Source organism: Xiphophorus couchianus, chromosome 8 (genome assembly GCF_001444195.1).
Source record: "Xiphophorus couchianus chromosome 8, X_couchianus-1.0, whole genome shotgun sequence".
Classification (NCBI taxonomy): Eukaryota; Metazoa; Chordata; class Actinopteri; order Cyprinodontiformes; family Poeciliidae; genus Xiphophorus; species Xiphophorus couchianus.
Window position 1 is genome coordinate 17,669,049 of NC_040235.1, and position 27,262 is coordinate 17,696,310.

At 42.6% G+C, this 27,262-nt stretch overlaps 1 protein-coding gene across 1 annotated transcript in view; it reads left to right on the top strand.

The window, feature by feature from the left end:
• Positions 1–501: 501 nt before the first annotated feature.
• Positions 502–27,262, top strand: part of nacc2 (NACC family member 2) — a 41,758-nt gene continuing 14,997 nt past the window's right edge. The window contains exon 1 of the mRNA XM_028024959.1: positions 502–925. The gene's annotated coding sequence lies outside the window, so the exon portion shown is untranslated. The remainder of the gene's footprint in view (positions 926–27,262) is intronic.

The window sequence follows — 27,262 nt, forward strand, 5'->3', positions numbered from 1 at the left end:
TGCATACAGACAGACATAGTAGATCAATTATGTATATATGAATATGTATGGATAAGGCTCATATATTTATTTATTATATACATATATTCATTGAATGCGTACATACATACATACATACATACATACATACATAAAACAATGTTGACTTGAGGTCACTCCGCCAGCAGTTGGCGCCTGTAATTTAGGAGAACAAACACACATGCGCATCATGTATCCTGGGCTGTCTTCTTACAGTGACACGTGAGATACCCACACGTCAGTGTAATTCAGGATCTCCTTCGTACTCCGACGTCCTATTTCCAACGCTTTTGTGTTTAAGTGCGGCACCAAACACTGTGAGAACAAACTTAGACGTCATTTAGAGCTCTTTAACTAATAAACAGTACAGAAGAGTACACCTTTAAGCCCCCGGAGTGCACCGAGTTCGTGTATTCGTGTATAAAAAAAAGAACAGAAAGAGGCGCATGATATGACAGTTCATTTACCGCGCAGACCACTGTTGGACAGCGCGTGTACAGTAAAGTGAGGGACCGACCATGTCTGCGTCTTTAAGCAGAACTCTATACGGACTGCTGCATGATGTCAGCCTGCTCTCGGTCCGTGCGCTGCTCGTGTGAGAGCCGCATTTTACTTCCTGCACAGGGACAGGAGCGGGCAGAGAAAGAGAGAGTGGGATAGCAAGATGGGGGGACGAGCGGCCGAGACAGGACTAAAAGTGATAGAGTAAGCCAGCGGACGAGACGAAGGAGGAAACCCGGGGCCTGCTTGTCTCTTCTTCTTTTTTTTCTTTTTTTTTCCCTTTTTTTTTTTTTTTTTTTTTTAGAAGAAGAAGAAGACAAGAGAATCCTACAAAGTTTAGAGGTTATCCAGCCTACCACATCTGCGCCAGCTGACAGCCTCAGTCTATGGAATAGCGACAAATCGGGTAAATATATTCCCAACCACTACCCTCCTCTCTTGGCGTGATATACGTTGCCTGCTTTGTATGACGCATAGGTTTTACCGTGCATTACTCTCTCGATTCTCTACCTTTATTTCTCACTCTGCGAGCGGCTGCATGTCCCGACACTCTCCTGGCTCTACATTAAAATCATCTGCAAATTCGCTGCTCATCCTTAAATAAAAGTCAACACTCTACAACTTTAATAAGAAGTAATAGGAGCTTTTGCGTGGAGGAGCAAACGACCCCCCCCGCCTCCCGTCCACTTGAATGCGTAAAGCGCGACTGTCGAAGAATTTTTTGAAACTCGAAAAAATCCGGTGTTGATGTTGGACAGCGCTTAAACCTCAGGAAGGAGTGTTGTCATTACTGTCAACTGTACAAGGGGTAGAATTGGCATGATGCTATGATGGGGCTTACGTCATAATTTAGCCACAAATAAATATATAAATAAATCAATCACCAGCTAGGACTGTAACTCAATAAGTTGCGAAGTGGCATGTCTATTGCAGGTATGAGGGTGAAAGAGCGAGGTGGGAGGAGATAAGAAGACATTATTGTCAAATAATGTCTTCTTATCTCTATTAATACATTAAATATGAAACTTTTTTTTTAAAACAGCTAGACAAAGAAAAAATCGACTAAAGCAATCACAAAATAGAGCAAAAATAATCAATCTTAAATAGGATTATATAATAAACATAAAAATAAACCCTGAAATGTTGGTTTTAACCTTAAATTATTCAGAGGCAAGTCTGATTTGTGGTGCAGTTTACCTCATCTGAACTTTGTCAGACACATCAGACCATACATTCAAGGCCTCACTCCCCCCGCATCCCCCCCCTCCACACACATACACTCACACACTTTTTCTTTTTATTGTGTGTACAAGAGTGCAATGTGTGGCTAGCCAGCAAGTAGTTTGTGGCAGTTTTTCTTCATTTCCTGTTAGTGTTCTTTCCTCAGCAAACACTTTCTATCACCATGTTGTCATTATTGTTGTCTAAACGGTTGCATTTTGTGTATATCCAGAGGTTATTTGGATTATAAATCTCAGCTTTGTAATTTAATAATTTGTTGAAAAAGGGTTTTTATTCTCTTTTTTTTTTTTAGCATCCTGGCCCCAAATCCCATTTCAGTTATATCTTCAAATAACTGGCTTTTTTTTCCTCCAGAGTTAAAAGATCACAGTGAATAGGAGCATTTTTATTTGCTTGTAAGAGAACTGTAAAATCAATATATATGTATAGGTGCACCTAGCTACCCCGAGGCAAGACAAACACAGGTTTGTTTTTCCTTCAAGCCGTTTTTATCATACCCACGCTCAAATACGAGGAACTCGTTTCTGGGGATGTAGGCGTGTGCTGCAAAGTTTTGTTTTCTCTCATCCGAGTTTATCACAACATACGTGGAAAATGTGGGAATTTATTGCTCTCCTGAACGGACTCCTTCCAACAGTCAACCAGCATTGAATTGGATGACTGCCATAGAGTTTGTGATTGCTCTCAGCAGCTGTATTTGTCTGTTTGTGTCTGTGTGCATCTGTGTGAGTTGGTGGTGCATTAGCGTGTCTCAGGATGCCCTTGTTCTATAGGCCTCTCAGTTTATGGCTTTCCAACGAGGCCCAGAGGTGGATGCAAGGCTGGGGGTGTCAAGAAGAGAGAAAAACATTTTTTATTATTATCTTTTGTTACATTTTAAAAGGGTATTAACAATAAGAATAAAATAAATATTTGGACTCCAAGTAGAGAAGATATTATTTGAATGTTAAAAAAGTGTACACTGGCATGTATGGATTTCCTAGAAGGAGATTCTAGGTAGTGTAGTTCATGACTTGATAAACCTGTTAAGCAGTTGGGGAAAAACCAACTAAAACTATTTACTTCATCCCCATTTCCTTTATCCGTTTGTCACATCAATAAACTACTGTAGAAGATGTCTATTGATGTCTAAATGTAAATTAAAAGTTTAAGAAACTTAAAAAGCAAATATTTGACTTGTTTTTCTGGACTAAGAGGTGAGAGACTGACCCACCTAGAATACACAAAGACAGTGTTTGGAGGGGGTTCTATAGTCAACATCTCTTTCCTATTAATTATAAAAGTAACAAAATACGTGAAGTGCACCAACCTGTTTCTAGAAACAATCTAAACTATCTCAGTTATAGATTTATGATTTTATTTTACCCTTTAAAACAGTACAGTGATTTGCATATATTTTAAGGATGAAAGGACTGAATAGTTGTAGTGTCCAGCTTTTTGAGTAGTAAGACTTTTTGAAAAATCAAAACTTTAAAAATGTGTCAACCTTTAAAGTATGTCCTTCTAATTTGATATGATGACACCCTGACATCTACGCAAGTTCAGAACAGCCCTGGAGCTCTTTACTTTTTGGTACAACTTTTCATGCCAACAACTAGTAGGTGTGAATCTTAAAGGGTGTAATATGTACTTTGATCATGTCTGAACAAAAGCTTGATATGTTTAGCTAATGTTCAGATGGAGAAATTACTTAATCACCATTGTAGATAAATGCCATTAGAGGCAATAAAATGTGTGTAAAAAGTAAAAAAAAAAAAAGTGAAAAAGAAAGAAATGAACCCAATGAACCATTAAATTGTTTTCATGGTGGAGATGACTGATTTTGCTTTTTGCTAACTTGTTTAATTAATCACAGTTAGTGTACAAGGCTCAGTTCTGTTGGTAAATGTTAGTACATTGGTTTGTAATGATTAAATATTTTGCATAATTTTGAATTGAACTACTTAAAAGTCCTGAATGTATGCTGGTTAAGCAGCTAAGTTGCTAAAGGTTGTGTGAAGGTTGAAGCAAGTGTTAACTTTAATCAAGAAATGTTTGGACTTACCATAAGCATATTTTTAATATAATTTTATGAATCTTGCCGTTTTATGAGTGGTTTTGGTAAAATCTATAAGTCTTGTTCATGCAAGGGTTTTTGAAAGCTTCCATTGGCTCATTTTAAATAACTTCTTTAGCATAAAAAACCCAGACACGTTCGTGCTTTAAGATAGTGGTTTGATGAGGATTTATATACATAACAAAGATAATGATAGCATCTTTTCTACTGTCTTACTTTTCTTTTGTCATTGTGTGTGGAAGTGCGTGTGTACACGTGAATCCGTCTTTTTTTTATTTTTTATGAAAGTTAATGCTTGGTGCTTATCCCGCCCTCTTTTTACCCATGTAAACATGTGTGAAGGGTGTGTTTAGATGCCCATAATTTTCTTTGGGCTGGAATGACTCACTCTTGATGGGTTGCGATACAGAGCACCAGTCATACATCATATTCACAAACAATAGTGGAGCGCTTTCTAGGTATTGCTGGGCTTGTTCGAGGAAAACCCTGAAGGATAAAAACCTGCTTGGCCTGTTTTGTTCAGGCATGTTGCCATTCGTGGAAAAGAGAATTCAAACAGTTAAGAGTAACTGTGAAAACATGTCCTTGTTTTCAGTGTAACTTTAGACAATTCCTTAAAAAGACAGACATTATCACACCAAGAGAAGTTAAGTTGTGACGGGAACTTCGATTTAAAAGTTAATGTAAATAGATTAATTACAGGAACAAATGCTTGAAACCTTGACAGCCTTGACTTTGTTTTATGGTTTTAATCTGCGCTCTCAAATATGGTGCAAACTCAAAGTAATAAACACCACACATTTACTCAAAGAACAAGCAAAAGAGTTGGCACAAACTGAACGCTAAAATTTGCAGGGTTTTTTGTATACGTTTTTATTATCCAGCAGAAGAGTGTTTTCAAGAAAAAGTCATCATGTGTAGATGTTTTAATGCAGTTTCCTCTTAAAGATGGGTAAAATACTAAAGAATTAACAGTGAACAAATGTTTCTAACTTGAAGATGTTTACTTTAATATATTTTATTAAATGTTACAGGCTGTTTTGTCTCCTAAAAATTAATTATGAAATTAAATTATGTAATTTTGTCACTTACCTGCTCACAGAGTTTCAGCCACATAGGTTTGATTGAAACAACCTGATAAGGTGTTGAAACTAAAACTCCTTCTATAGGTTTTTTTAATGTTTGGAAAAGGTAACCCTGGGGCATTAATATAAACCAGTTCATGTCAGTGTAGGAGGTTAACAGGCAGAATTGGTTGTTAATTATTATAAAAAACCTTTAAGAAGTTGTGATTTTATCTTTGTTATATAAAGATTTTCAGAATTAACACACCTTGTTACATCACCAGAGGTCCTTGCTGGGGGCTAGAAATGCACTTATTAGGCTTTTCTACCCCCCAAATGTCAATCACTGGTTTTTGAGATACATTATGGTTTTCAGGTGCTCTCTTGCAACAATAAATTAGTGCTCCCAGTCACTACTGGGATATCAGATGTGTCAAGATGAAAGAGACATGGCTGTTGGAACCTGAGGGCAAGTTTATGGAGACCAACAACCAATCAGCAAACATTGTGTGCGCTAAATGGCAGATCTGCGGAATCTAAAACAAAAAAAACAGAGCTTTGACTTTCACAAAAAGTTGAATTAGCAAGGCTATGGAATGAACTTTCTGCCTATCTTCACACTGATTGTAATATCTCATGTCACATAGTTTAAAGTGGACAACACTGCGAAAAACCGATATTAGTGATATCGTGAATTACAGCCATTACCGATAAGGTCTGTAAAAACAGCAATAAATTAAACATGTGATATTTATTCACCTGTTTGCATGGAGTCTTGGAATAGATCATTTTTTTTGTAGTTAAGATGTCCCTTCACCCTTTAAAAATAATACAGCAGATGGAAGTTAAAACATTTATTTGCAATAATTTTAGGGATGTTACCATCTCTGTCAGAGGAAGCTCCATCTAGTTCATTCATAGAACCAGTAAAGAACTGTTTCTTTCACTAGGCCTGATTTGGAGCTGAAACAGCTGTGTTGAAAGAACTGTTGTTGGAACCCGTCCTTGGGTTATTTGAAGGATTGACACTCTTCGAGAAAAATTGTCATGATCTGTGTCTTTCTGTGTTTATTTAGAGTTTTCTGTCCCCTTAAGTCTCTTCGTTGTCCTGTCCTCCCCTTGATTGTTCCCAGGTGTGTCTCGTTTCTATGATTACCCCCAGTGTATTTAGTGTCACCTGTGTGTCTGTTCTTTGTCGGGTCCTTGTCGTTACTTGCCGCCCTTGGCGTTTGTCGTGCCGTTCCTGTGTGCCCTGTCTACCTTTCGTCCCTCGTTAACCGTTTGCTACCGGCGTCGAGCCCTGGCTTTAGCTCGGCCGTGCTGCCCGGCTTTGGGACTGTTTTTGGACTGTGTGTTGCCTTATTAAATTCCTTATTCATCATACCTGGGTCTACAGCGTCTGCCTCACCACCATCCACACCACTTTCATGACAGAAGGACCCGACCAATTGTACGGTGAGGCACGCTAATTACATCATGGACCCAGGGGGCTTGCGGAAAACCATAAAGGACTATGTCGAAGAGGTGGCAAGGCCATACTCTGCCCGTCACCGCCTGAATATAGCCACACGCTTGGTGATTATGCTGGACGAATGGATCCCGCGACTTCCGCATCTGGGGCTGGCGGAGTTGCAACAGGAGGCAGAGAGGGAGTGCCTGACGGCGGCTGCCGTGCTGAGAGGTAACCCTCTGCCTCCCAATCCGCACAGTTTCTCCGCCAGCCCAGATCCAGCTCCAGCTCCGGGACCAGCACCCCCAACCGGCGCAGCCGGCGCACCCGAGGCCGTTTCAGCCGGCGTTCCAGCCGGCGCACCCGAGGCCGTTTCAGCCGGCGTTCCGGCCGGCGCACCGGAGGCCGTTTCAGCCGGCGTTCCGGCCGGCGCACCGGAGGCCGAATCAGCCGGCGTTCCAGCCGGCGCACCGGAGGCCGAATCAGCCGGCGTTCCAGCCGGCGCACCGGAGGCCGAATCAGCCGGCGTTCCGGCCGGCGCACCGGAGGCCGAATCAGCCGGCGTTCCGGCCGGCGCACCGGAGGCCGAATCAGCCGGCGTTCCGGCCGGCGCACCGGAGGCCGAATCAGCCGGCGTTCCGGCCGGCGCACCCGAGGCCGAATCAGCCGGCGTTCCGGCCGGCGCACCCGAGGCCGAATCAGCCGGCGTTCCGGCCGGCGCACCCGCCGGCGCACCGGAGGCCGTTCCAGCCGGCGCACCCGCCGGCGCACCGGAGGCCGTTCCAGCCGGCGCACCCGCCGGCGCACCGGAGGCCGTTCCAGCCGGCGTTCCTGCCGGCGCACCGGAGGCCGTTCCTGCCGGCGCACCGGAGGCCGTTCCAGCCGGCGTTCCTGCCGGCGCACCGGAGGCCGTTCCAGCCGGCGTTCCACCCGAGACCCTGACCTCCAGCGTTCCACCCGAGACCCTGACCTCCAGCGTTCCACCCGAGACCCTGACCTCCAGCGTTCCACCCGAGACCGAGACCCTCAGCGTTCCACCCGAGACCGAGACCCTCAGCGTTCCACCCGAGACCGAGACCCTCAGCGTTCCTCCCGAGACCGAGACCCTCAGTGTTCCTCCTGAGACCCCGACTCCCGAGACCCTCTGCGTTCCTCCAGAGACCCAGACCCCCTACGATCCTCCTGAGACCCCGACCTTCTGTGTTCCCACTGAGACCCCCTGTGCTCCACCAGAGACCCTGCCTCGGGGGGCTCGTCGTCGCCGTCTGTGGGCGGCCCCCGGGACTCCCCGTTGCCACCTCCGGCGCCGCGGACGGCCGCTAGACCACCTCCGGGGTTCCCGCCTCCAGCGCCGCGGGCGACCGCCGGACCGCCTCCGTGGTTCCCGTCTCCAGCGCCACGGACGGCCGCCGGACCGCCTCCGTGGTTCCCGTCTCCAGCGCCACGGACGGCCGCCGGACCGCCTCCGTGGTTCCCGCCTCCAGCGCCGCGGACGACCGCCGGACCACCTCCGTAGTTCCCGCTGCCGCGGACGACCGCCAGACCACCTCAGTGGTTCCCGCCTCCTTTGCCTCCGCCCACCCTGTGGGTAGTTTTTTTTTTTTTTTGTTGTTTATGGACTCTTGGCCCTTCTTGTTTTTCCGCCCACGACTGTGGGTTGTTTTTTTTTGTTCGTTTGGACTCTGGCCCGCCGTCCGGCACCCCTCCACCCACCCTTGTTGGGTTTTTTGGGTTTTTTTTTTTTTTTTTTTTTTTTCTTGGGCGTCTGGTAGCCGCCCTTGAGGGGGGGGTACTGTCATGATCTGTGTCTTTCTGTGTTTATTTAGAGTTTTCTGTCCCCTTAAGTCTCTTCGTTGTCCTGTCCTCCCCTTGATTGTTCCCAGGTGTGTCTCGTTTCTATGATTACCCCCAGTGTATTTAGTGTCACCTGTGTGTCTGTTCTTTGTCGGGTCCTTGTCGTTACTTGCCGCCCTTGGCGTTTGTCGTGCCGTTCCTGTGTGCCCTGTCTACCTTTCGTCCCTCGTTAACCGTTTGCTACCGGCGTCGAGCCCTGGCTTTAGCTCGGCCGTGCTGCCCGGCTTTGGGACTGTTTTTGGACTGTGTGTTGCCTTATTAAATTCCTTGTTCATCATACCTGGGTCTACAGCGTCTGCCTCACCACCATCCACACCACTTTCATGACAAAAATAGATTCAAGAGGAAATCAAATTGAAGTTACAGAGATGTGTTAAGTTGGATTTAACTGTGCTTACATTCCAAAACATTATTATTTCACACCTACACTACACTAACACATATTACAGAATAGATTAGCTAATAGTAATGTAAGATTGACGCTACATGAATCTTTACTGGTGTATGTGGGGCTGTTTTCCTTATGTGTTCTGGTCAATGCAGACATACTTACTAATAATTTTAATAGCTTTAAATTTGATATAATTTGTATGTAACAAGGGACACTGCATGCCTAATTTATTTTTTATTTACTTAAATTTAATAACTATTTTTGTGACCACTATTTAACTCTGATTCCCTTAGGGTACTACTGCTATTAAAGTTACAACAGTTAAACTCTTCCTAAAAAAATATGCCAAACGTCTTTTTATCCTTTTTCTTCTCCCGAGATTTGCATTTTTCACTGTTGTTCACCAGCATGCCAATGTTCTGATGTGATTTTTCACAGAAACACTTGTAACAAATCATCTAATGTATCAAAAAAAAAAAAAAGTGAGACATTTCAACCGTCAGCTGTGGTGGAACATTGTGTTTGCATGATGTTCTTCTTTTTTTTTATATTATTATTTCACTTTTCTAAATATAATCTGCTATTGACTTGGAGAACACACACGCAGAGAGAGGGTTTTGCAGCCAGAAATCCAAGTTTGCAAAGCACTTTAAAACTATATCGCAGTCACTTGCTGAGCACAAAGATGAAGTTCTTGCTGAAAACTGTGAGAAAATATTATAAACTGAGGTGAAAAGTGTGAGGCACAGTGAATCGGTAAAAGCCTATAGGAATCTTCAAACGTATTTGGCTGGCTCTGGCTCTCTACGTGCTTTTCAGGAAGCCTTCCAAGAATTTAGACAATGAACAGTAAACATGGCATGTTCCTAGAACAATTCCACATTAGATCTTAGAGATCACGTGGCTCTCTCCCTCTCTGTCCCTTTTTTTTTTTCTCAGAACGGACTGCCCCCACACCACACTCCATAGCAGATAACTAGCAGCAAAGTCTCATGTTCCTTGTGTACGCACTGCAGTTACACTTGACAAGGAACTGGCGCAAACTGACAACAGTGCTATAGTGCACACTTTATGGGTGTGTGGGGGTGTGTGTGTGTGCATGCGGGGCCTCTTTCTCTCTTTCACTTTGTCTCAGAGATTTCAGCTTAGTGGCATATTTAGCTGCTGGCAGAATTCCTAGGAAGATCACATGTCATGAATGTCGTGCCTGTGTTGTGTGGGCGTATAAGTTTAGTGGTGTGATCGTGCATGTCCGTGCAGTTGTGCATGGATGGAAAAAGATTATTAAAAAGAAAAGAATGCGAAATGAAAGGCAGCATATGCACATGTGATTGCTCCAAATATTTTCAGCATGAATAGAAGCACGTAGCCATGGCAGTGAATTACAAAGTACTAAAAAGTATGACAAGGACGTGTTGCTGAAATAGTCATGAGATTGAATTCTCCAAAAGGATGAAAAATTAGATTTCTTTACTTAATGATACATCATAGTTAATAGTGTTTTGCTTCATTTAATGGTTTTTGTGGTATCAGTCCATTAAAATTTTATTTAGCCTAAATAGTCTTATAGACAAGTTGTTTCATTGATCTTGTAATGTAATGCTTTAAAAGCTATGAAAAGTTGCAATTTGTATATTTGGACCTTCTGGCTCCAAATGTTTTTTTCTGAAATTAAAGACCGCTTTTTAAATGGGGTCATTCCTATTTGCAGAGCTTTGATCTTTACATTTTGGAGAAGGCTCTCCTGACTTTATTTGAAGTTAAACTATTCATTTAGGAGATAATGGAGACAAACCTGAGGAAATACACATGCACACTCTCAGAAGGACCTAAATAGAACCATACACCAACACAGACTTATGCAAAAGTAGTCAGTACAGAAAGAGCACTCTGTGTGACCTTTATTCTGCAGCCCACCTTAATTTTCCATGCTACTATGCTTTCTACCATACATAATTAAATTGCTGCAAACTCCAAGACTCACTCAAGGCTGCTACCAGTAAACAAAACCTGCTAATCAGTATATAAGATAATAGCTGAGGAAAGCAGATAGGCAGACCCTTCCTCTGTGATGATGACCTATGTTGTGCGTGTTCTTCATGTCCTAACGGCTGGACAGAATGCCTGACAGGGCCAGTGGAAAAAAACAGAAGTGTGAGGTAAGTAGTCATTGTTGCTACTACTCTTCTTACTTTCATTACCAAAGCTAATATCAATACTGTACACACCCTTATATCCAATAAGCGTGAGAGATTTCCTGATTTGTTTGGGATTTCTAACATAGATGATAGTTCTGTGAACGTTGTGAGTCTTTCTCACAGTTCTGTGTTATTATTGTAACGCCCTAGCCACACTTATGTTAATATTTGTGTAAAGATATATTTTTCTTCCATGTTTGGAAAGAAAATCTGCATCTTGCGATGTTTTGAATGTCTATGCTTCAGTAGGGTGCAATGATCTTGACAAAAATGTAAAAGTGAAATATCTTGATGTAGTCTAAAGCAAAGTAAGATAATCCTTATTTATGGATCAATGCATATACTGGGTCTGATTTTTTTACTATGCTAAAACAAGAAGCGAATCAGAAGAATGTGCGATTTGTTGATGAGTTCATTGACACAGATGTGTCAAGTATTGACAGTGTTGAAGTATGAAGTATTCCACAGATCACCGGTTAGCTTAAAGCAGAAGTTATCCACACAGATTGAACAAAGATTTGTACTTGTCTTTGAAAAGGGAGAACAGCCGTCCAATGAATGTAAGGAACTAGATAAACTGGTGTTGTCAGATTGTTTTTGTCACATCTTTTCACTGTTGTTTTAACAGTTTGTGTCACATTAGTATATGCCTCAGTATATGGCTAGTATATGGCTCAGTAATCATTAGTAATTCTCACATTTCTTGCAGCAGCACAGCCAGACACCACACATAGTCCCTCCACTACATATCAATTCCTTGTTACCTTTTCTCAGCTTTTCCAAGAATTAAATACAGTACTGCATTTTAACATTAATATAAAGATGTGTGTTGAATTAAACTCTTGGCCAGAATGTTTAGCAACTAAATGGAAGCCAGCTGATTCAATATAAAATGTATACAGATTTCTCAGGTGAGAACGATGTGAATTATACTTGCAGAGTTTTAGTTTCCAAGAATGAGCGCTAGCGCTGGGATATTTCTGCACTAGAAATGTCCAGAGCATGTAGGAACATGTTGTTAATAACATAAGGATTTAAATTAATCACTTCCTAGAAGCACTTGAGGAATGTGTGGCCCACCTTTAGCTTATTGGTTTGTCTTTGCTTTAAGAAACCTCCATATAGAGGTATGAGTACTTTACTCATACCCAAATGAGCCACTTTACAGATGACAAGGGATTTCCTTTTTATTTCCATTTCTCATTTTTGCGGTTCGAGGGCCCCAACCACTTTATATTTCTTTATTCATCTCTGACTACAGTCAGAGATACACAAGACGTTAGCCGCAGCCCATTACAGTTGACATGGTTATCCAGGGTGACATGTTATTTGAGTACATGTATGCTGGCTTAGTCTGGCGCTGACGGGAAGATTCTTAGGTCACAGTTTATGTGTGGGTGGGTGAGGTGGGGGGCAATGCACTTAAAATAAATATGCATGCATCTCTGGGCAATGGAGAAAACCATCTTTCATAACACATCTTTGTGCTAGTCATCTTTGTCATTTGAAAGTATCTTTGATTCACTTTCCTTAATTCTAAAGCAGAAGACTGTTTCACCCCTCTCTAGTTTCTAATTTTTAGTTAAAACTTTGTTGTTTTTTAAATCCTGTGGACTGAATGCATTCTCTTTGCCCTGATTGAATGATGTACATGGGGCATTCAGTCATTGTGGCCACAGCTCTCTCACTATGTCTTTGTCTCTTTGTGTGGGTGTGTGTTTGTGCATCCCTGTTTGTAGACAGTGGAGCAGTGATGCTGAAAGATGTGTCCTCATTTTTCACTTCGCACCGGACTTCTCATGGCAGCCATGTTGTTTTGCCTGATGTCACATGTGTGTCACTGTTTTGCAGTCAGCTCCTAAACAACGACGTGAGGCGATCAAAATGACTCTTTTATTCACTCCAGATCTCTCTCTTCTCTCTGTGTCACCCTCCTGCTGTTCACTCCTTTAGTCACTGCTGGTCTTATATGTCCTAATAACTTTTAAGCCATCATTCATGAATCTGGAGGCATTTCAGTCAAAAAGAAAGACTTCAGTCTGGCCTAGAGATGTAGAAATAATATTCTGTAAAATTTTTTATTATTTATTATTATTATTTTTTGAAGTTTTTTCAGCTATACTAAGAATCTATATTTACTATTTACAAAGAGTTTTAAAGATTCACATATGATTTTTTTATCTCACTTTATAAATCCAAGGTACTCTTTTAAAATAAAATGAATATTTAAACCCTTCATTATCATGTTTTTTGTTTTCATTAAATAAATTATTTCAAACCTGTTTTCAAAATGTAGTTTACATATGCCACTCTCAGTTTTAAAATAATGGTTATGTTTTAATTATTGTCATGATCTGTGTCTTTCTGTGTTTATTTAGAGTTTTCTGTCCCCTTAAGTCTCTTCGTTGTCCTGTCCTCCCCTTGATTGTTCCCAGGTGTGTCTCGTTTCTATGATTACCCCCAGTGTATTTAGTGTCACCTGTGTGTCTGTTCTTTGTCGGGTCCTTGTCGTTACTTGCCACCCTTGGCGTTTGTCGTGCCGTTCCTGTGTGCCCTGTCTACCTTTCGTCCCTCGTTAACCGTTTGCTACCGGCGTCGAGCCCTGGCTTTAGCTCGGCCGTGCTGCCCGGCTTTGGGACTGTTTTTGGACTGTGTGTTGCCTTATTAAATTCCTTATTCATCATACCTGGGTCTACAGCGTCACCGCCTGAATATAGCCACACGCTTGGTGATTATGCTGGACGAATGGATCCCGCGACTTCCGCATCTGGGGCTGGCGGAGTTGCAACAGGAGGCAGAGAGGGAGTGCCTGACGGCGGCTGCCGTGCTGAGAGGTAACCCTCTGCCTCCCAATCCGCACAGTTTCTCCGCCAGCCCAGATCCAGCTCCAGCTCCGGGACCAGCACCCCCAACCGGCGCAGCCGGCGCACCCGAGGCCGTTTCAGCCGGCGTTCCAGCCGGCGCACCCGAGGCCGTTTCAGCCGGCGTTCCAGCCGGCGCACCGGAGGCCGAATCAGCCGGCGTTCCTGCCGGCGCACCGGAGGCCGAATCAGCCGGCGTTCCTGCCGGCGCACCGGAGGCCGAATCAGCCGGCGTTCCTGCCGGCGCACCGGAGGCCGAATCAGCCGGCGTTCCTGCCGGCGCACCGGAGGCCGAATCAGCCGGCGTTCCTGCCGGCGCACCGGAGGCCGAATCAGCCGGCGTTCCTGCCGGCGCACCGGAGGCCGAATCAGCCGGCGTTCCTGCCGGCGCACCGGAGGCCGCATCAGCCGGCGTTCCTGCCGGCGCACCGGAGGCCGCATCAGCCGGCGTTCCTGCCGGCGCACCGGAGGCCGCATCAGCCGGCGTTCCGGCCGGCGCACCGGAGGCCGAATCAGCCGGCGTTCCGGCCGGCGCACCGGAGGCCGAATCAGCCGGCGTTCCGGCCGGCGCACCGGAGGCCGAATCAGCCGGCGTTCCGGCCGGCGCACCGGAGGCCGAATCAGCCGGCGTTCCGGCCGGCGCACCGGAGGCCGAATCAGCCGGCGTTCCGGCCGGCGCACCGGAGGCCGAATCAGCCGGCGTTCCGGCCGGCGCACCGGAGGCCGAATCAGCCGGCGTTCCGGCCGGCGCACCGGAGGCCGAATCAGCCGGCGTTCCGGCCGGCGCACCCGAGGCCGAATCAGCCGGCGTTCCGGCCGGCGCACCCGAGGCCGAATCAGCCGGCGTTCCGGCTGGCGCACCCGCCGGCCGTTCCAGCCGGCGTTCCTGCCGGCGCACCGGAGGCCGTTCCAGCCGGCGTTCCTGCCGGCGCACCGGAGGCCGTTCCAGCCGGCGTTCCTGCCGGCGCACCGGAGGCCGTTCCAGCCGGCGTTCCTGCCGGCGCACCGGAGGCCGTTCCAGCCGGCGTTCCACCCGAGACCCTGACCTCCAGCGTTCCACCCGAGACCCTGACCTCCAGCGTTCCACCCGAGACCCTGACCTCCAGCGTTCCACCCGAGACCCTGACCTCCAGCAATTCACCCGAGACCCTGACCTCCAGCGTTCCACCCGAGACCGAGACCCTCAGCGTTCCTCCCGAGACCGAGACCCTCAGTGTTCCTCCTGAGACCCCGACTCCCGAGACCCTCTGCGTTCCTCCAGAGACCCAGACCCCCTACGATCCTCCTGAGACCCCGACCTTCTGTGTTCCCACTGAGACCCCCTGTGCTCCACCAGAGACCCTGCCTCGGGGGGCTCGTCGTCGCCGTCTGTGGGCGGCCCCCGGGACTCCCCGTTGCCACCTCCGGCGCCGCGGACGGCCGCTAGACCACCTCCGGGGTTCCCGCCTCCAGCGCCGCGGGCGACCGCCGGACCGCCTCCGTGGTTCCCGTCTCCAGCGCCACGGACGGCCGCCGGACCGCCTCCGTGGTTCCCGTCTCCAGCGCCACGGATGGCCGCTGGACCGCCTCCGTGGTTCCCGCCTCCAGCGCCGCGGACGACCGCCGGACCGCCTCCGTAGTTCCCGCTGCCGCGGACGACCGCCAGACCACCTCAGTGGTTCCCGCCTCCTTTGCCTCCGCCCACCCTGTGGGTAGTTTTTTTTTTTTTTGTTGTTTATGGACTCTTGGCCCTTCTTGTTTTTCCGCCCACGACTGTGGGTTTTTTTTTTTTTTGTTCGTTTGGACTCTGGCCCGCCGTCCGGCACCCCTCCACCCACCCTTGTTGGGTTTTTTGGGTTTTTTTTTTTTTTTTTTTTTTTTCTTGGGCGTCTGGTAGCCGCCCTTGAGGGGGGGGTACTGTCATGATCTGTGTCTTTCTGTGTTTATTTAGAGTTTTCTGTCCCCTTAAGTCTCTTCGTTGTCCTGTCCTCCCCTTGATTGTTCCCAGGTGTGTCTCGTTTCTATGATTACCCCCAGTGTATTTAGTGTCACCTGTGTGTCTGTTCTTTGTCGGGTCCTTGTCGTTACTTGCCGCCCTTGGCGTTTGTCGTGCCGTTCCTGTGTGCCCTGTCTACCTTTCGTCCCTCGTTAACCGTTTGCTACCGGCGTCGAGCCCTGGCTTTAGCTCGGCCGTGCTGCCCGGCTTTGGGACTGTTTTTGGACTGTGTGTTGCCTTATTAAATTCCTTATTCATCATACCTGGGTCTACAGCGTCTGCCTCACCACCATCCACACCACTTTCATGACAATTATAACATACTTGTAGTCCACAGCTCTACGTTTTAACGTACCAGGACATGACAAAAAAACGTCTCGTTCTCATGAGGTAGTGTGATAGAATAAATCTAACATAAAATGGTCAATATAACCCTGTTAGAGTTAAAATGCTGATGCAGAAAGTGAAAAGGGCAATGGGTTGTTTTCAAAGTATTGCTGTCAACATGAAGTCAAAAAGAAAAACATCAGCAATTGTCTGATCAGTAATCCTTGACATCAGTCTGACTGAATACTTGTTTAAATAGACGACTAATCTGTCAGTACCTGACTGAATAATTGGTTAGCCAACAATTATTTAAATCCCCATCTCTGCTTTATGTGGCCACACCTTCTATTCTCAGTATTATTACATGTGTACTGGTACTGCACTACAGTACTACACACTACAACTATACACATCTGCAAGCTGTACCTTGTGGCATGCACCTTATCATAAGATAGTCAATAAAATTGAAATGAAGTAAGACACATAAGTTGGATTATTATAAATTGATTAGAAATGCTTTAAAAAAATTTTTTTTGGACTTTGACATGTTTTTATCTGGTTGTGAAAACACAAAAAGTTATTTTAATGATGGGTTTGTCCTGTAGACCAGCTTAGATAAGGTCAGACATGAAAGCTGCAAAAGGCTGGAAAGATTAAAGCTAGACTCGATTATTCTACAATAAAAGACACTCTTTGCTTTCAGTCACTTAGGTACGGTAGTACTGATTGAGATGTGAGATTTATCAAACAGTAAGGTCTTGTTATGCCTAGACTACCAAACTGAAGCACTTGCAAGTTTTGAGATCTAAGACAAGACCAGTCAAAGAATGCCCTATTCCAAAAATTACAACTCACTTAGACCTGCTGACTAATTAAAAAAGCCCCATCTGTCATTAACTGGTTGATTCACTCCTTCAAAGGGTCTTTCTTTGTAGCTTTTTTATGTAATGCTGCATCTTGCACCATGACCTGATGCAAAGACAATGACAAATATACAGACATCCTGTGACATCTAACCCAATTGTGGTCCCTAGGAGACATTCAGTGACAGTCAGCAGGCCAGCTCCGGGCCACTTTGTCTCCAGATTCTTTTTTTTTCTTTCTTTCTTGTTTTTTGTAAAGGATATGTGCCATTTGATTACCCACCTAGCAAAGTGCAACACAAATGACAGGAATACTTTTTTTTTTCATTAAAAAGTCAGATTTTATCCAATATTATAAATAAAGAATTCACGTAAACAGTTGAACAGATGGGGGGAAACAACCACTGCCACTTGTCTTTGTGTTTCTTACGATAAGTAGGGAGATAGGGGCTTTTTGTTGGTTGCGATTTGAGCTGATAGATGTCATATTGCAACTAGGTTCTGAGGGCTGTTAACTTGAAGAATGTGATTGACATTTTCCAAGTCAACAGCCCTTACTAAATACATTTTTGTCACTTCTGGTAATGATGAATAAAAAGTCTTAAAGTGTATAGAGCTTTACAGTAAAAAAGAAAAAGAAAAAAACAATTGCCTTGATTTATGTAGGAAAAACGTCCTATGTTAACAAATACTCGTCACTGCTGTGACATTTACTGATTTAATTGAAATATTTACTTAGGTCTATTGGAAACCTTCCACAGAATGAATGTAATTGAAGCATTTTTAGTGCATACTTTACTTTTTAGTTCCAAGTTTCTTGGAACTTTTAAGTAGTAATCCACAACAATATAAGAATGAGATTGTCAAAAATGTTTCTTTTTAACTTTTCAAAATGGGAAAGAGGGAGTCAGAAAGTGGCTACAAAATATTATTAATCATCAAAATATGCCCATATATTCAGTAAGAGTAATAATAATTAAAAAGTTAAGAATAGGTGGATCCATGACAGACAAGTTTGGATGAGGACCCAAGTATATTTTGCCATTATCCACCCAAAGGAAGACAGTAAAAAATCTCCAAGGCTCAAATTAAAAGACAAACTTTATTTATAAGATTATGTTTGTGCATTAAAACATTTAATTTATTTTAAGGCTTTTAAAGGGTGCTGAATATCTTATCCTTAAATTGCTGTGAATCTTTGTTTTTTCTGTATGTTATGGTGTCAAAAAGGAAAAACAAGCAAATGTTTCACACCAGAGATTTCTTTTTAGATGTCTTTCCTTAATAAGAGCACTTATACAAAAAAATACTGTTCAATAGTCTTTAGTTGCTTAAGGAAACAATAAAGCTCTCATTCACAACAATAGTCAGTTGGGTATATATATATATATCTTTGGACCCTGTTTTAGCAAATTAAATGTGTAAACAAATTCAGTGTTTTTCAGCGTTCTCTGTTATCAGCTGTCTTGTGCTAAAGCATGCTAAGAACAACGGCACACCTGCTTTCATAACTGTACTCGCTGAAATAAATTATCAAGCTTCTAAAAGCAAACATCCAAAAACTGTACAGCCAATTATCTCTTTTGTAAGCCAACAGACTCCCTGCAGTGGCATAATGGCTGTTTGGAAATGAGCACTTTGGAGATGCACACCAAAGTTCCCCCCAAAGAGTAAAACCAATGCCCTTGTCAAAGCGGAGTCACAAGGCAGAGCTGCAATATCCTAACTGTGGGGCCAAGGGCAAAGCATGTGTCATGTTTAGTTCACTTTGTTTTAGACTTGTCGGTTGTCATGCACATACTGTAGCTATGCAGGAAAACAAAACTGAATAAATTCTCAGCTTTTTTTGTCATAAAATAGAATGTGCAACTTAGTTAATTCTAATTCAAATTAGTGCTATCATTTCAAACCACTAAATATTGTCTTTATGAGTTGTTGAAGTTTCAGCTTTATTGGGATTTTTCAGGCATATTTAAGGTTTAAGTATTAGTGTAACATGCTCTCTATAAAATGGACAGATAGCATAATTTGAACTTTGCTAATTCTGCTTCCCAATAACAGACTAAAAAAGGAAGGTTTATGAAGCGCACTTTAACATTCAAGACATTATCTAAACTGATTAAAATGCTTATGGAATAATAAGGTTATTTTGACGATGCCAATGGGTCAGGACATCTTGAAGGGATCTGCGGAAAAGCAGTTTTCGCAGATTAAAGACGAAATCTAACTATATGTTCTTTATTTCTAAAAGGATCCTATTGAACATGTTGTTTCTACAATAATCTTCATCCGTACAAAACAAAAAAAACCCCGAAATATTTATGCAAAGCCTGTAACATGTTATCTAGAAGACACTAAGAAGAATGATAGTTTGCTGTTAATTTCTCTTACTGGGATTGAAAGTGAGGTTAGAATCTCGGCTATGGCATAATTGTTTTCGATTAGTTAAAGTATGTGTTACTTATAAGAAGATTTACAAATTAAAACAACCTACAAGAATCTAATTAAAACATTTTTAGCCATTAAAATACAGGGTTTGCAAAGCATCAATTTGTTGAATAAATAAAAAATTATTTTTTGGGGGACAACAAAGGTTCTTGAGCCCAAGTCTAAACTCTTACATGCCAGTCACACTTAGAAGTGCCATATTTATTCATTTGATAACTATCTCCAGACAGTTGATGGAAAAAACAAGTTATAAAATCGGCAAAGGCAGATGAAAAAAAAAGAAAACTTCCTGAGCCACTTAAAAATTATACTTTGTCGGCAACAGCAGTGCATCATTCCATGTGCTGGCAAAAGCGAAGCATAATTTCATCATTTTCTGTATGCCAGCATGAAATTAAGTCCCTGAGGCTCATTGAAAATATTCATACAGTGTATATTTGACTCCTAACAGTCACATGGCAGCCGTGAGACTGCCAGCATGTACATATGTATACTTTTTAATTAAAATCTGCCTTAAAAGAAGACATGTCACATGGCAGTTATGACTTGGTTTATACTGAAACTTCACATTCACTCATTTATTCAACGACTGGAGGGCTTTCTCTTCCTTACTTTTCTACTTGTGCTGCTGACGTATGGCTTCCCTTAAAGCTGTAACTTTAGGGAGTTTTTGGTCTTGTGTCAGTGGTGGTTCAAAATATCTTTGTAGGATGTATTGCTACAAACTGGAATGACCCACAGGCCCCCGTGGTGCTGCAATTTGTGCTCGATATTACAAAAATCTGCACAACCTACCTGTTCTTCTCATGCCATTCTCTTTTTGCTTTTTTATTATTTGTCATATGCATAATGTCGCTCCACCTAAAAATTGATTCAGTGTAGATACTCATTGGTTTAGCTCATTGTGCAACTTAATAAGCTCTGCGTGTTTCTTCAGAAGTTGGTGACAAATAGAACTTACCCTGTTTTCATGCTTGCTTCTTCCCATCAGATGAGTTTCTCAACTCTTTTTACATTTATCCAATTGTGTGATTCTGCCTCATTTCCTTGTTCTTTTCTAACTCTGTTTTCACTGTGACTGTGCTATGTCAGCTTCTCTTTTCTTGTTTTCTGTTAACATCCTCCACTCCCACTACCTCTTTCTTCCCATCTCCTTGAATTCTTACTTTGCCCGCTCTCAGTCACCTTGCCTCTGCTCTCATTTAAGACTACTGCTCTTATGTGCATTTCAATCCATCTCGCTCTTTAGTGTCACTTTGTCTAACTTTCCCTTGTGTACCCGTAGTCTGTCATGTAGGTTCAACTGCATTTGGAGTGACATCCAAATGTCTGCCAACGTTCAACTGAGCATGCACTCCAGTTCGGTCTGGGGTAGTAACCACTAAATTGATTTTATCCTAACAAATGCCATGTAAGACATCAACAATGTCTTTGCCTCAAAAAGAACCACTCAAATTGTAAACTATTTCTCTTTGAGGTTTTTCATTATTATTATTATTATTTATCTGCTTTAAACTGACAAAATACTTCTTAATCAGCCACAACTTAGTTTCTTGCAAACTCCTGGCTTTTGATCTTTTTTGGCTTTTAAAAATTGCTCCATAAAAATATCTTGAGTGGAACATTGTTCTGCTTTCATGTGGTTTGTAGATTTGAATGGCTTTGGCAGGAACTTTCTTATCAACTAAAAACAACTGCCTTCCTTGGGCAACACGATACTATGAGGGAATGATTGACTCAAAAAAATAGCAACAGCTTGAATCTATGCTCATCTCACCATCTGTCTTACTTATAAATACATACTGATAAACGGTGTATTTTGACCAGGTTGTTGTGGTCTGCATTCTGATTTTTTTGTTCAGTAAATTTTTAATTTTATTATTGATTTTTTCGCTTTGTTCATTTGTGTTTCAGTTGACATTCTGGTTAGATGTTCTTCTGTAACCTTCTCATTTGTCTGTATCATTCGTCTAGTTGTGCTCAGCCTTTTAGGCTGGCTCGTCTCCAGCGACTTTTTAACAGTTGATTAAACTCACCTGGTCCTGGTTTCTACCAATCACCTCTTCTGGACTTTTCAAGCCTGCATCTTTCCTCCATTCCTTGCAGGAGCCTCTGCTGTTCATTCATGGTTTCTGGTTCTCTTAAGCAGTACTTCATGTTTCAGGTATTTGTGTAAGTTCTGGGCCTTATTATTTCATTAAAAACCACATCCTTCAACTCCTGTAGTCTTATGTTCAACTGGATCAACCACCAACTGTGTATGACATGTTTAGCTATTATTATGAGCCTTGGGTGTGAAGGGGAACATTTTATGCTTTCACCCAGTTGTCTCTGTCTTTGAGATATTTATCTTGAGGGAAGAAGGAAGTCATAATTGATCTGACTGGCCAACAACACTTGACTACAAAAGCTTTGAAGTAGTTCACACCATTTTTAATTATGTGGAAGAATTTTTGGTATGCAGTAGAAAAGGGAAACAGTGACGGAGAGAAAAATGAATTACTAATGATCTAAGTGATGCGAATACTATGACTTGAAAATTGTTAGCACCTAACAACGCTTAGGTTTTTATGATCAGTCATCAAGCGGCTACTGGGAAGGGAAGGGCCTGAGCATCTGCTTGTCCACAGCCCTGCTGTGTGCCAGTGTGAGAGGATGGAAGCAGCTCAGATTACATAGAAAAAAGTTTTTCTTAATATTGATTCATTTAAAAGTTCAATTATTTTGACCACACAAGTTTTTGTTTGTCAGGGTTGAGTTTAACATTTTCAAGTAAAAATGTTTTGTTAAAAAAACATCCAATATGCTTGAGCTGATCAAACCTGAACTAGATGCTTATACACTATTATTTAAATTCAGTTTGAGACTGACAAAAACTTATTTTATTTGTAAAAACACAGAAAGTGAGCATTTAAAATTATTGCACAAGTATGAAAAATAAATCAAAATGTCCTGTGATGATGGTGGATTGTGATCAGTAAAACTATTTGTTTATTTGTGGGAAGTAAAGTTGGGTATGCTTAGTTTTTTCAAAATATGCCAAAACTCTTATCTCCTGAGCAAATGCGTCATTAAACCTCTCATTTATGCACTTTGAATTATAAGAATTAAGCTGTGAATCAGTCTAAATTCCTGTGCTTTCAAAAGTCACCAAGGTGTCTTTAAAAGAAATGGGTGCAGTGTCTCAGCACTAGTGCTTGACTGACCTACTTCATTTGGAAACCACAGAAGTCTGCAAAACAGGTTTAAATCTTGGTCCTTGATAAGGTTTACTCACAAAATTTAGTGAGCACATCTCACTAAAGATGCGAATCAGCTTCAATCTGCCACAACCATGGAAGATATGTATTAATTTACTAAAATGGTGTCAGATGTACGGCCAGATGCAATGGAAAGAACTCCTTTAAAAACTGCATTGTTGGTTCATCTGGCAACAGAGTCGTTTCCCAAAAGTTTTGAGGATCATTAGGATGTTTTTTGTAAAATGGAAACAGGCCTTTGTGTTCGTTTGACAGGAGCGTCGCAGCTCGGATCTCCCATGGTTGCGGTTGTTGACCAGTCTTTCTTCCTGTTGGATCATGCATGCTGTTGTTGCAGATGTTGTTATAGGTTCCTTTGTGATCTCCTGGTTGAATTGTCAAGTTGTTGCAAGGCTGGCCACTCCTGGAAAGATTCACCACTGGTGCATACTTTCTCCATTTGTGGGTAATGGCTCTTGCTGTGGTCTGCTGGAGTCTAAAAAGCTTTGAAACTGACAATATAACCCTTTCTAGGGATTTTGTTTCTTATCTATTCTTGAATTTCTTAAGATCAGGGTATGAAGTATTGAGGTTTTTTATCCTACTTCATGCTCTCAGGCAGGTTGTATTTTAGTGATTTCATAGTTCTTGGGGCTAGGCAATAATCAGTTGTTTGTGTGGCAGGTAAACATGAACCAAAAAGATTTTCTTTAATCACTATAGATACATAATTTACCAAAGGAGTCAACTATACTTTCAGACAAGGGTTTGATTTTATTTATTTATTTACTTTAAATAAATGAAATCACCATTGGTCACTACTTTTTGTATTTGCTTAGGTTACTTTTTCATGGCATTTTGCAAATATGAGTAAGCATGTTTGTTCTTTCTTTGTTGTTTTTTTTCTATTTGAATTTTGGAAAACCAGTCAAATCTATCTACTTTTGAGATGCAGAAAAAAGAGAAACACCTTGTTCCCATAACACAAAGTGTCTAAACTCTAACTCTACAGTCTAGCTACGTGACCCAGACAAAACAAAGATATATTAGAGGTTAGATTCACTCAGCTCTCTTATTTTTCAATTAAGAGAAAAATAAGTGAATTAATATGATAATGGTACATAAACCCCTTGCTGACTTAGGCTTTTAAAAGTGAACTAATTATCATAGTGTGATTGTTGTGTTGTCTCAGACAACATTCTTTTATTGGCCTAAAGTGAAAGTGTCTTTTTTTTCTTCTCCTCAGACACAAGATAAGCCCACATCGTCAGCTCATATAATTGGTGCATATTGAGTGAATGCAAGTGGAGAGATAGCAGACAATGTTCAGCCCACAACAAATAATTTCATAGTTGTCTCTTTATTACGTAACGGCATGAATCATTGGAGTTTATTTAGATTTTTTTCCCTTTTTTTCTTTTTTTTTTTTTTCCAGCTATGTGGAGACAGCATTACCCAGCAGGGTCTACAGACAGACAGTTACACTATAAGCAATGGCAAGAAGCCTCTCTCTCTCTTTCTCTCACCCTCCCGACATCCCATAATGATGCTCAGACAGACTCAGGCAGACGCCTGCTCGGTCCCGATTGGTAGAACTGTTGCCAGGGAGCGTTGCCTTCTCAACGTGGATAGAATCTGTTGTCTGGTACACTTTAGACATGAGAACAACTGCAGGATCTGAATATTTATAACGAGGGGACTGTTCATATTGAGATTGTACAGAAGCAACATAAGCAATAGCAGAGGGCTCTACTATTGTTCAGGCTCACACGAAACTTTTCACGTGGTTTGCTCTTTGCATTGGTTCTTGCACTTGAAATGAGACATTAATTGATGCTATTACTTTTCTGTGTCTTTAGGAGATAATTGTTGGAGTTGTGGGTAGGTTTTCACAATCTCCATTGTGTGAGACCTGCTTTACTTTAAGATTGAACTCACTCGAATTATTCAAAAATAGCCCAAAAAGACTCAAACTTGAGTTAGTTTGTGCTTAACCCCTACCCTATTGTCATTTATGCAGCTACAGTAGAACTGGTAATTAAAATCTGCGAGTGTATGCGTGATTGTGCATGTGTTTGTTTGCCATCTGGAGGATCCTCTCGTGTCTTCGTATTATTCAGATAAGGCTGGACCTGCTGCTAAGCTTAATAACACTGTGCGTAGGTATGAGTCCCTAATTAAAAATGGATGCAACACATTTCGAAGAAAGCAGACAAAACGCAATCAGGGTAGCATTTCAGTCGAGTTTATAAAACAAAATTTAAAAAAAACAAAATCTCTGCACAGGCAAAGCGCCAGAAGTCAGAGTCAGGCATATAAGGATGATGATTATTAAAACACATCTTAATGTGCTAGAAAGTTTTAAGATGGGAAAGCAAACGCTCCTCGGGTAATGGGAACAAAAGTTTTGCAGTGGGGCACACAGACGTTTGTTGGATTTTGCATGTCAATTCTTGTTTGTGTAAATGCACATGTGCACCTTAAATTTTTTCTTTTGCACATTATCCTCTATAATGTTCCTGTTTCTTATTCATTCAGGCATACATTTGCATAAATTTGCAGCTATGTGTCTGTGTATATGTGCTATGTGGCGCTCCACTGTCCTGTCTGCCTGACTCAACATATTCTCTGCTCACTCTCCTTTGCTCTGTCTCTCTCCCCCTCCCTCTTACTCTTTTCCCTTTCTGCTCCAACCCCCCCAACCCTCCCCTCCTTCAATCCCTCCCTCCATCCTCTCTTTCCCGCTCTGCCTGGCTGGCACGTACATGCATGTCTGTAGACTCTGTACTGTGCTTGCTGCCGTGGCACGCGCCAACCTCACTGCAATGCAGCCCTGTGTGCATTAATTGGCAGAGAGACAGTGGGTACGTGGTATGCAGGATGGGAAGGGTAGGAAAAAAGGGAGGGGGTGCTGGGGGGTGAGCAAGAGGCAATGTAAGGACACAATAGTAACAATAACCAATAGACAGACGAGTGGACAAGCAGTCTGGCAGCATCCCAATGGGACAGACACACAGACAAACAGAATGTGTATTGCTGAGTGTGCATGGGGAGATTACCTGACGGCGCGTGTGGGGGTGTGTGTGTGTGTGTGTGAGAGAGAGAGAAAGCGCAGGGGACTGAGTTTATGTCTGTTTGCATTAGCATGTTTGCGGATTTGTTTCTCCGGCGTTTTCACAGAGCTTTTTTTGTGTGAGCTCACTCATGTGTGCCTATATGTGGCGTGCAGATACCACACACTCTGTGGCTAAGCTCTCCCAACCAAACTCACTGACTCACTGTATTCAACCCTCGGTGATATCTTCACTTTCATGTTTCCGCTGCGACTGAGGAGTAAAAGTTTGCTCAGTTTAAAGTGCAACTTTCTCCACCTGAGGTTACTTTGGCAGAGAGTGAAATGAGTGTGTCTTGACACTTTCAGGGAATGCGCTCTGATGTAAAAAGTGCTCTGCGTCAGCGTTTTATTTATTTATTTTAATGTTCCATATTCAAAGGAAAAAAGATGGAGTGAGATTCTGAAGGTCGTGATTGCTCTCATCTCCTAAAATTTCTTTAGAGGGAGCTGTTTCCATCATGCTTCTCAGTTTTAAGCTAGAATGCAAGAATAGCAACTTTTGTCTGTGTACTGCCTTGCAAAAATGCTCATACCCCATCAATTGTTCTTACGTTTTGTATTTTATTGGGTTTCCATTTAATAGATCGTATCAGATCACTACATTATTGTGAAACGAAGGGAAATTATTTATGATTTTGCATATCTTTTTAAACTATAAAAAGTGGAGGATGAAAATCTACCGATGCATGACTGCTCATCTGAGATGGAAGGCCAGGCATAGAGAGCCAAGACACTCAAGGTAACTCTGGAGGAGCTGCTGACAAGAAAACTAATAGTCTTCCACTCAAGAAATCTGGTCACTATGTAAGTTTGGCAAGATAAAGTCATTGTTGAGAGACATGCAATAACAAGTTCTAAATTAAACATTTGCCAAGCCACGTTGGGAGCTTAGCAAATGTCCAACAACATAATCTGGTTATAAGGTGGCCAGAGTTAAACTTTTCTGACCTACATTCAAAATGCTACCCTACGCATCACACAGAAAGGTTGCACAATTCATGTGCACCCTGATACCTACTGGGAAATAAGGTGATAGCAGCACCATGTTGTGGGAAGGTCTTTCTTCATCATGGACATGAAAGCTGGTCAGAGTTGAAGAGCAGTTGGATGGATTAAATATTTGAAATAGTGGAAGTAAACCTGTTACAGAAAAAAAATGAGAGTGGGAAATAAGATCAAACTTGGAGCCCTAGACCTAGACTTCCAAAGGAATGGTTTGACGAAAGATTGACCCGGTCAAACTCCAGACTTAACTATCAAGTCTGGGGTAATGGTTCTGCTATGGTAGGGCTGATCAGGAGATTTATTGATGGATGGATTTGTGCCTCTTGTTCTGTAATTCATGTATTTCTCCAGCCTGTAATGATGAATGGAGAAAGAGCTGAGCAACAAAGTGAAGCTCAGGATTTAGGAGTCTGTGACCTATAGTCACAAGCTATGGCTCATTTCCAGAAGAACGAGATCACTGATACAGTGATTTAAGTGAGTTTCCTCTGTAGGCAGGTGCTAAGAGACAAGGTGAGGGACTTAACCATTTGGAGGGAACTTTGTGTACAGTCACTGCTCCTCCACTTTGAGGAAATCAGTTAATGTATCTGATCTGGAGAACACCTGTTAGTGACATTGCCCTAAAAACCTTTCACTGTAATTGCACTGAAGA